Genomic DNA, 12,125 nt, shown 5'->3' on the forward strand with positions numbered 1-12,125 from the left:
ATGGAGAAGTTTTCATAAATAAAGAAAGATTAGCATGCAAAGGTTATTCTCAAGAAGAAGGTATTGATAATGGTGAAATTTTTTCTCTTGTTGCAAGATTAGAGGGTGTTAGAACTATACTTTCTTATGTTGCACATAGACTATTTAAAATTTATCAAGTGGATGTGAAATTAGCATTCTTGAATGGAATTCTTGAAGAGGAAGTTTACATACAACAACCTAAAAGTTTTGTAGATCCTAGAAAAAAGGATATGGTTTGTAAATTGCACAAAGCATTGTATGGTTTCAAGAAAGCTCCCAGAGCTTGGTATAAAATACTTCATAACTATTTGATGAAGATTGTCTTTCAAAGGAAAAATGATAACATCAACATGTATATCAAAGAAGGACCAGACAAGAAGATTGTATTGGCAAAAATCTTTGTGCATGACACATTGTTTACTAGAAATGATGACTTGTGCAAAGCCTTTTTAGAAGAGATGAGTAGATAATTTGAAATGTCTATGTTTGAAGAGATAAAATTCTTTGTTGGATTACAAATTCAACAAAATAAATATGGTATCTACATTACTCAATCCAAATATATCAAGGAGATACTAAAGAAGTTTGGAATGGAAGATTCAAAACTAGTTGGAAAACCTTTGTCTTCTGGACATAAGCTTTCCAAAAATGATGATTCCAATGATGTAGATCACACCACATACATCTCAATGATTGGAAAATTGCAATATGTAGTGCATACAAGGCCTAATATTGCATTAGCAGTTTGTATGGTGGAAAGATTCTCAGCAAATTCTAAAGAAAATCATATGATGGAAATCAAAGAGAAACATGAGGTATTTGAAGGGTACTAAAGACTATGTTATGGTACAAGAAAGGAGGAAATCTAGATTTGAAATCCTCAATAGATGCTTATTGGATAGGAAGTGTTGATGACAGGAAGAGCACTAGTGGTGGAGCATTCTTTCTTGGTAAAAGACTAGTGTCTTGGACAAGTAAGAAGTACAATTGCATTTCTCAATCTATAGTAGAGGTAGAGTATGTAGCTACAACAATTAATTGCTCCAATGTTATTTGGTTCAAGAAACTTTTGGTATGTATGAAGGTAGAGATCAAGGATCTAGTGGTTATCTTCTATGATAACACTAGTACAATTAATATATCAAAGAATCCTATGATGCATAGCAAAATCAAGCACATTGCAATAAAATATCATTTTCTGAGAGAATTGGTGCAAGATAAAGAGGTAAGCTTGGAATATGTGAATACTATAGAACAAATTGCAAACATATTCACTAAGCCATTACCTAAGGATGAATTTTTTTATTTGAGAGGTAAGTTAGGGGTTATTCCCCTATATGAAGTTCACTAAATGAAGTTTAGTGATGCATCAACCAGAGCATGTTGAAGATCAGTCAAGTTGATGTAGTATTGAAAAGATAAATTGCATATGAATCATTACATGTTGTACATTGATATTCATTGAATATTGTCTTTGGCATGAGATGTCAAAGAGGGAGAAGTCATACTATTTCATATCATAGAAAAAAAATTTCAAGATATCAAAGAGGGTGAACCTATGAAAAAGATGTTGAAGACAGAGTTTGCTGACATTGAGAGAAACTAAAGGAAGAGGGAGTTCACAATGATAGAGGGAGTTCTCATGGATGAGAATTAGAATGAAAGTAAGGATATTTTTCTTACTATTATTTTTTTCTAAAAATTTCATTGAGTTATGACATGTTATGTTGTCATCAATGCCAAAGAGTGAGATTGTTGAAAATAATTGATTAATTGTGTATTGTCATTGATGTTACACAAAATGTCATATCTTTACCAGTTAGTGTATACCAAGCTCACTTGGGTGATGAAAATAGTTTCCTATGTCTTCTAAGCATTCCTATATTTTTTTAGTTCAGATGACAATGTCTACCAAGTTCACTCAAGTGCCAAAGAGAAATTCACAGAAGTTGAGTACTAATTGAGCTCACTCGATTAATAAAGGAAAATTTGGACGGAACCAATGTTAACCAAGCTCACTTGGTTACCAAAGAAAGTTGGTGAAGATGTAGTGTTAACTAATTTCACTTGGTTAACACAAGAAAATCATTTCTAAGTTAGTTTCTACCGATCAAGGTCAACTAGTGAAGGATTTTATTGTTTTTACATATTGAGCTTAATAGATTTGTTTGTTAGTTCTAGCTAACTAAGGAGATGAATATTAATTATTCTATGTTTTATTCAAGCTAACTTGACAATGCATAAGGTATAAGTATAAGGTCAAGTTGAGGATTGAGTGTGTGCAAGTGTATGGAAGAAAAGAAGATGCTCAAAGGAAACAAATTAGAAAGATAATAAAAATATTCTTGTGGAACTACAAAGATACATTTGATCAAGAAGGATCAATTATACAAGCCAAAATTGAGATCTATAATCAGCAATTTAGTTTTATCAAAAATGGGGTCATCTCATTGTTACTCTTTAGCCATTGTAGAATTGATCTAAATCTATTAACAGAGTTGGCTTAACAACTATTTGTAAATCCTCTAACAAGGTGCCATTTCTAGATTGAAGTGTCTAAAGACCTCTAACAAGACCACTCCAAATAGGGTGAGTAAATCCTCTAATAGGTTCATACCTAATAGTTTGTTTTGTAATCTTTAACAAGGTTGGCTCCTAATAGGTCTCACTTCAGAAGAGCAAAAATTAGTAACTAGTTGTAATTGGTGGTTTTTCTCAAATTGGGTTTCCATGTTAAATCTTTGTGTCACTTGTGTTGATGGTATTTCATTTATGTGTATGCAACTAAGTTAAGTAATGTTAATCATAGATAATATCATAAGATTTACATGTTAAGTATTTATCAAGTTACAACATATTATTAGTATTAACTTAGTGCATGTATGTTTGTCGAGCAATAGTATTTTAGTGAACTTTATATTCTATGTTGACATCTAAGGGATATGGGATTTATTTAAGTGGTAATTGATTCACCCCTCCCCTCTCAATTACTCCTCTTGTATTTTCAATACAAGGGATAACATAAAAGAGGTTGGGATAGTTATTGATGTTATTAACTGGAAAACTTAAGAAGGAAGCTGAGAAGATTTATGAAGAGGTGAAGAGTGATCATTTGTAGGATTTCCAAGTAGATCAAAGATAGAGATGATAATGGAGATTAGTTAGTGGATCCATATATGATCTACATTTTTCTATATTTGCAAAGTGAGTTTTATTTATCAAATCAACCTATTGTTACTTTCTAACCATTGTATCATTTTTGCAATACTTTAATCATGGTTGACCTAATAATCATTTGTAAATATTTTAATCAAGTTTTTATTCTAATGTAATGTTCTAAATCCCTCTAACAAGGCTTCTTCTAATAGGGTGATTAAATTCTTTAATAAGGTCACACCCAGCAATGTGTAATGTAACCTTTAATGGGATTGGGTCTTAACCAAGCTCAATTCAAAAGAGTAAAAAATTGGTAGCATGTTAATAGTGATTTTTCCTAACTTGGGTTTCCATGTTAAATCTTGGTGTGGTACTTGTGAAAATGATTTTTAATGTGTTTTGTTTCTTATTGTATTACTTTCTGCAAGTAGGTTACTTTTGGGATATTGAACTTCAATTTTATGTTATTGTTAACTAGCTAATATAGAGATCAAGTGGACTATTGAATAAATTTGAGTTGTTAAAGTGGTTAAAATTTTATTTGGAACATATGGACCTAAGGATAATAGATCCATTCCCCCCCCCCCTCTTAGTTATTCTGAAATCATTCTAAAAATTGGTATCAGAGCTTGTGGTTCTTGTAAGGAAAGTTTGAAAAGACTTAAAGCTAAATATCAAGATGTTTAGAAAGGAGGTACCCAAGTTGAACAAGGAGAACTTCACTGCATGGAAAAGTATGTGTTGGTATCTCTAACCATTTTTGTTTATTAGAGTCAACCACTTAGTTATTTACAAGGCAGAGTTAGACAATCATTACTGCGATCAAGCTACTATATATAGGTTGATTCACATACATAATTAAGTATGTACCTTTCTATTTAGGAGCCGAGTAATTTTTTAGTCATAGAGTACTTTTGTATATGAGCTGAGCTCATTAGTGATTGAGTGATTCATCAATGACTAAGAAAGTTTTGAACATACAATATTGAGTTACATAGTGTGTATTGAGAAAAATACATATCAAGCATCAAAAAGGTAATAAAAGTTGATCAACAAAAATGTGAAGCATCGAGAAACAATAAAGGTTGAGAAATGCAAAGCTTACATAAAATTCAAGAATGGAACAAATTTTTAGGCAAAATGATTATCAGGTTGACATGGAAGGGATATTTAATTTTTGAAGATGTTGTTACAGAATATTTAATACTTTCATAGGTTTTTACATAACATTTAAATGGTGTGGATCACAAATCCCTATGTTTTGTGTTCAACAATTGGGATGAAGAGGAAAAACATGGAATTATCTAGAAAACTCTTCACAAAAATCTTTATATAACAATAATCTTAACCTATATTGTATGCCAACAAAGAAGGAGATGAAAAGGGTTTCTGTGCAAACATGGAACTATATGTAGTGAAGGATTGAGATAAGATAAAAAATCAGTGAAGACTTTTGCTATCATCTAGCAGAACAAATGACCTATTCATAGCAGTAAAGTGAAGTGAAAAGGAAAGATAAGAGATATTAGATTAGAGTAGAGGATTAGTTAGTAAGGAGAAGACACAAAATCATCTTGCTGAGAAAAATGAGAATCAGGTACTGAATCAATTTTAATCAACTTGAATCAGGGTAAATCTCTTAAGAGAATGGACTTAATAGATCTCTATAAATCTCCTAACAGCATCCTTACTTTATTATAAGTGTCAAATCCTCTAACAAGGTTAGACCTAATAGTCTCTTAATTTGTTAATAGGGCAGACTCCTCATAGGGTAGATCATATCTTAAGATCAAGCATTGTAACCATCATAGGTTAACTTTATTATTGTCATAGTCAATATTTGTGGGTGTCGTCCCCATCCTAGTTTTACCTGCACCTTGGAGGGTTTCTGGGTAACAAATAGTCTATTATGTGTTTTATGTTCATGCATTTGATTGATCATATTTATACATTACAACTAATTTGCATTGCTAGGTTTACATGCACAAGTTATTGATAGATGTGGATAAATTTGAGAAAAGTTTAAAGTGTATCTAGTTTATCCTATTTAGTAATCCATTAATAAATAATTGGTATCAGAGCATTGGTACTCTAAGAGAGGAATTCAAACTAGATAAATTTATTGAAAATAAAGTGATTGACATCCAACTCATAATGCATAAAATTGAGAAGGCAAGACAAGATCTAAAGGATTCCCTTAAAAGGAGAAAAGAAATTGCCATCCAGATAAAACAATTTTTCTATGAAAAAGTTGAGATTGGAGGACTATTCAAAACAATCAATCTAAATGACAAAGCATATATTGATTTACTTGAAAAGAAAAAACTCTTGAATGAAGAAATAAGAGGATTGAAATGAGTACATGAAATTCAATCAAGAAGACTATGCGAAGTGACTAAACAAAAGAAAAAAGTTGAAGAAGAAAAAAGGGTAATGGCTACCAGACTTGAAGAGAGGATACTAGATGTGCAAAAGCTCACAAACACTCAACTAGATAATATGAATCAACTCATTCTTGCAAAATAGAAATTTAATCACAACAATGTGGAAATTGCAAATCTCAAATCACAAAATGACATACTGAAGAATGAATTGAAAGCTAAAAAAGAATCCATCAAAAAATTCAACAAGCCAAATAAGGAAATTGAGTACTTTGAAGAACTTATGAAGTCGTCAAGTTGTTCTAATGGGTCAAGAAATTCATGTACCAAGAAAGGAGAATCATCCAAGAATGGAGAACTAAAGAATGAAAGGTCAAAAGGAAAACCAACATGCTATCACTCTAGAAAACTTGGTCATACTACAAATATCTATCGAAGCAAACATGGTACACAAAATTATAAATCAAAGCTTATCGCTTACTATTTTTTTGCAAGAAACAAGGACATCAAATACAAGAGTGTAGGTAAAGACTAAGAAATACATCTACTACACCTAGATTTTAAGGAAACTTTATAATTGTCAAAAATATGGGCATAGAGCATATGAATTTAGATCATAGACAAAACCCTACTGGAAAAATCAAAGAAAGAATTATACACCTAAAAATGCATGTTCCAAATTTCACAAATTTGGACATCAAAGAAAGAATTGTAGGACTCAAGTACATTCAAAAAATCAGACAAAGGATAAAGGCAAAGGCAAAGTGGACATTGAGAAAATTAGGAATGAAATGAACCAAAAATGGAAAAGAAAAATAGAAGATGGAAATAGTGGAGCAAATGAAGCTAAGGGCATGCAATCCAATGGAGAAGGTAATCATGTCATCTCAAACTAAAGAAAGAGAGGTATGTATGGAACTATATACTTAATTGATATATCATACATCAGTTCCTTACATAAAATGTGCCAAAAGTTCATATTTAATATATAAGATGCATAAGAACAAATGTGTGAAAGGTTGTTGAGTATAAGTAGAATTTTCTATGTTGACTGAGCATTGCAACATAGACCAAGCACATAAGAAGAGAAATGGTAGAGACTGAATGTTAAGATCAAATTGTAATGCAAAGGCCTAGTTAAAAAGGCATCTATATCAACCGAGATAGCTGGCTTCCACTCACCCAAGTACGTATAATTAATATAGACCCTAATAAATCAAAGGATAAGGTATATTAAAAATTTCAAAGAAATTATCTCATTCATTGCACAAATTTTTGAGAGCATAGAGAGAATTTAGCAATTTTAGCAACTTACAAAGATTTCAAGAGTGATTTAGACGAAGAAGGTTGAATGAGTAAAAATCTTAACTATGCCAAGTATCCATAGAAGAAAGAACTTCAAACCCTATATAAAATCATGTAAACTTCATCAACCACTAGAATGATTCAAGAGGTTAGTAAAATTCAAACAGTGAAGAGTGATGCTTTTCCTCCACCTAAGTTTCATGCTACTCTAGACATTGTTGTGAATGGAGACTCAATAAGTGTGTTATCTTCGATACCACCTAACGTCATTATGATCCATGATGTTAGAAGTTTTTATATGTGAAACATTGGAGAAGTATGAGATTATGAAATTAGAGAAGCTTATGAGAAGCCATGTAATGAAGGAATTTTGAAGTATGAATTTCAAATTTTTGAGAGGAAAGGGTTTACTCATGTCCTAGAATTCTTAAGAAATTTTAGAATCAAATGAATAAAAGTTATTTTAAGAAAAATTCATGACATGAAATATTGGTTATAGAATGGACTAGTGGACATCACAAAGAAAATGATACACAGGGTTACAAGTTATCCAACCCTAGACAAGAAGAAAACCATGCAATGTTTAAGATGTGAGGAAATTGAGGCAAATATAGGCACCAAGTGGAATGGACATGGTCTATCCATTACAAAAATTTATGATCCAATAATTAAATTTTTAGTGAGAGTCATTGCTCACAAATTCTATCAATTGAGTAGATTGAACAGTGTTCCTTGTATGGTTCTAGATCAAGTGTGGAAGATTGTAATGAAAGATCATGAGTATGTTCCTGTCGAGCTACAAAAGTTACAACTTAGTGAGAATATTTCTTCAATTAGAAAAGTGAAGAATTCAATGTGCAAGTTTGGATCCCTCATTGTTTGTATTTTCTTTTATATCTGTAAGAATTTTCCTTAGAGAAAAATTCACATAAGACCAAGGAACTCAAGAACAAGCACAATAGTAGACCAAAAGAGTATGATCAAAATGACAATATGATATTCATTCAATGTGTATGTAAGTACACTAGGAGTGCCTATTTATAAAGGCCTCTAGAATGCTTCTAAAATGCATAGGAATCAGCAACATGATAAGTCATACAGCCAGGAACATGTCCAACAGATATGGGTTATCCTCCATTAAACACAGTAGTAAGTGCAATGATGAGAGGATAAGCCTACAAAGGTGTAGCACACAAAATAATGTTGTAGATACCATGTGCTAAATTAGGAGTGTGAATAAGTATGTTGTCTACATGAAAACTTAGTTAATTATGAAAACCCCAGTATTGTAGACACCATGTGCTAAATTAGAGTTGCTTACTCCAGTGTTGTCAACATGAAAACTCATAAGAGTACACAAACTCCTAAGTAAACTTAAGTAAAGTGTAATAAGTAAATAATTATTTACACCAACACCCCCACTTAAGTGCAACTTAGGGGAATGCACTTAAGCTTACAAAAGCTATGATGAAATGCAAGAGGGTTCATGACTACTAGGCCATGTTAGGTACCCATGTACATAATGCAATGCAATCTCTCATAAAAAAAAAAAAGAGGGAAAACCTCATGGGAAAAACCCTCCCCCAAAAGGAAAGATGAAAAGACAAGATGCATGGATGGATGGAGTAATCAAGACCCCCACATTATGACATACATCAAGTATATACAAAGGAAATTTAGGAGAAGGAAAAAACCCCATAAGAGGAAAAAATCCCACCCATAAGAGAGGAGAAGAAGGAGACAAGGTAGTCCCCCCCTCTAAATGTAGTGTACTGATCAGTGATAGCTGCTCCAATGTAGAAGTTGATCCATGACTGCTGAATAATGTTCCTTCCCTTTGGAAGAAACAATGATAGAGGTACAAGTGAGATGCTTTCCCAATGTGTAGAATGAATCTCAAGGATGAAAGGTGTCTTTGAAACCTGTTCAACTTTCCCCATGTTGATACTAAGGATGGCTCCTTCCAATATTGTGGAGAAGAAGTGAAGATCTAGAAAGGATGTATGTAGAACATGTCCCAAAGAACAAAGTGTCTCCTCAAATGATAAAGAGACCTCCTACAACTATTGTACATAAGAATTCACAATCACATCGACTAGTGAAGATTGATCATGTAGAGAATGGACATCAGGGTATGAGTGAGCCCTCAGAACAACTGGAGAAGGATCATCTTCAGTAAAGAGAAGATATAAATCATCAAAGATATTTCTCAAATATTCTATGTGTGACTCCATGAACAAACATGAAATATCTACTAAGAAGTCATCACCTGATGCTGGAGCTAGAAGATTAGGTGTGTTGTGTTGTGCTGGATCTATCACTATGGCAATGGATGAAGTATTTTCCTCAAAAAAGAGAAGAATTTCATTGATGATGTCTCCCACATCTACAATGTGAGACTCCACCAACAGCTCTGCAATGGTTGGAAGGAATTTGTCCCATGAAGCTAAAGGAGGAAGACATGGAGTGTCTTGCTGCACTAAATCTAAAGCATCTATGGCTAGAACAAGGTTAGTAGAATAAACAAGAGTATTAGGAGGTGGCATCTCTTCTGGAGTTGAAGCAACCAATTTTGAAGTTGCTAAAGATAGAATGTCCTTTGGAAATGGAGGAACTTGCGGATCTCCATATGCTTCCCAAAGAGCCATCCAACATCATGAGAAAAACTTGTCATTCTAATAGGAACAAAAGGTTCCTTACTCATACTATTATACATAAAGTGAAGAAGAAAAGGAAGATATTCGAATGAAGGCAGTATCTTTGAGTATAGAGAAGGAAACACTTCCTTATGTTCTCTTAGATGAGCAATGATTAAGGCACTCCATTTTTTATAGATCTTGCATGTCAACTTCAGTCTTATACCAGACTGACATATGTAACAAGACTCCATTAGATCAATAAATGTATGCACCCCCCAAAATGCAAGAGAGAAACAACACCCCCCCCCCCCCCCCCCCCTAATGTATGATTTGACACTTAGTGCGATAGCCACATGCTAATTTCAGGCCTATTTTTGAAAGTAGTATTTCTGTCCATGAAAGCTATAATCTAATTGTAAATCTAGAAAGTAGACAAAAAATAATGCACTTTCTAAAAAATGGAACCTAATTATGTGTCTAGATGAGCCCGTACTAAGCATTTTAAGTGGCAAAAATTGGGATTTGCAAGTTGTAGAAAAATTCAAGAACAAAGATCTCAAACCATCTGCACCAATGTGTAGAACATGAAATTCTACCCCAAAACAAAAAAAAATTCTTACAAAAAGGAGTATGTATGAGGGAGATATCAATGTTTGAAAATTGTTGTTATTGTTATTTTTCCTTAATCACTATCGTCGCACCTCCAAAAATCAAAAGGCTCTAGATTTTTCCTTACATGTCTAATTTGGATGAAACAAAATCTAATTTGGTGGATTTTTGACCTTCTGAATGTGATGCAAATATCTGATTTGCACCAGCAAGCTTCAATCTTCACCTGCAAAAATCTGTCCTACTGGCATGATGGCCAAAAATTTCCTAGAAAATAATGCAAATCTGAAAAAAATGTAGAGATGTAGATGCAAAAAAATGCAAATCTGAAAATTAAATGTACAAATCTAAAATGATAATACCAATTTTGCAAATTGGGCCTTTGGGTTGCTGGTTTGCAAAAAACTATCATCTCAATTTTGACTATTGCCCAACATAGGTGAATTTATAGTCAATTCACCAAATCAACGTTCTGGACACAATGACAAGGTATACTTTGGCTCTAGATGCTCCCAATAACTACATATTCTCTAGATCTGGGTTAAGGTGTTGAAGCAAGAATGGTCTCAAATAGCTATGTGAAGAGAAATTCCCCAAGCTCTAATACCATGTAATAAATTTTCTTAGGGTAAAATTTATCGAAGACCAAGGAACTCAAGCACAAGCATAATAGTAGACCAAAAAAGTATGATTAGAATGTCAATATGATATTCATTCAATGTGTATGCAAGTACACTAGGGCTTCTGGAATGCTTCTAAAATGCATAGGAATCAACAACATGATAAGTCATACAACCAAGCAAATGTCCATAGGAGTAAGTGTGATGATGAGAGGATAAGCCTACAAAGGTGTAGCATGCAAAACAATGTTGTAGACACCATGTGCTAAATTAGGAGTGTGAATAACTATGTTGTCTACATGACAAATCAGTTAATTATGTGAACTCCAGTGTTGTAGACACCATGTGTTGAATTAGAGTTGCTTACTACAGTGTTGTCAACATAACAACTCATAAGAGTACACAAACTCCTAAGTGTCTCACCTAAGAAATAATAATAAAATGCATAATAATAAAATAATACATTAACCTAAGTAAACTTAAGTAAAGTGTAATAAGTAAATACTTATTTACACCAACAATATTGATAAGTATTTTCCTGGTATTGGTGATGGTGTATGGGAACAAGATAGCCTAGTGACAAGAAAAATCAATGAGTATATTACTCAATTGGGAGAAAATTTTGAAAATGTAATTAATTCTTACTTTTATGAGTTTAAGAAAAGGATGAAAAGGAGAATGAGGATTCCCAAAGAATTGGTCACAAAATATTATAGTGACATATTTTTTCTTTTTGATATGGATAATACTTTTGTACAAGTAGTTAATCCAAGCAAAACTTGGTTATAAAGTTTTGAATATGAAATTAATAGTGATGTTGTAAGTGAAAACATTAATGCACTACTAGAAGAAGAAATAGATTTTTAGGTTGAACCTTTTGGTAGTTATGAGGAAGCCAAAGAAAGAATAACTATGAAGATCAAGATAGCTTCCAAGGAGAAGAAAAGGAAGAGAATGATTGAAGACCTAGAAGCTAAGATGGGCACCCTAGTCAAGGAAAAAGAACCATTGCAATTGACACAAGGTCTTGGTGAAGATGAAGAGAAAGATAGTGGTGATGAGGAGGAAGAAGAAGAAGGTGACAAAGGAAAAGCCTTAGTTGTTGTCATAAAACCAAGCAAGAAGGCTTGAGGAACAAAGAAGAAGCTGATAGTGACACCTCGACCAACAAATAAGCCAAGGACCAAGGAAACTACTAGTGCTGAGTAGATTGCAAAGCAAAGAGTAGAAAATTCTACTAAGCCAAGTGCCCTTAGAACCTAAAGAAGGAGATTTTCCAAAGGTCCACCTCAAAAAAAAATGAAGACTATTGATGAGGTATGTGAAGACATAAAGAATTCCCCAACTTTATATAGTTTTAAATTTGTCAAATGTTATACTCTAGATCATGATTA

The sequence above is a fragment of the Cupressus sempervirens genome, chromosome 5, assembly GCF_028749045.1.
Source record: "Cupressus sempervirens isolate cs-2001-9-10 chromosome 5, ASM2874904v1, whole genome shotgun sequence".
NCBI lineage: Eukaryota > Viridiplantae > Streptophyta > Pinopsida > Cupressales > Cupressaceae > Cupressus > Cupressus sempervirens.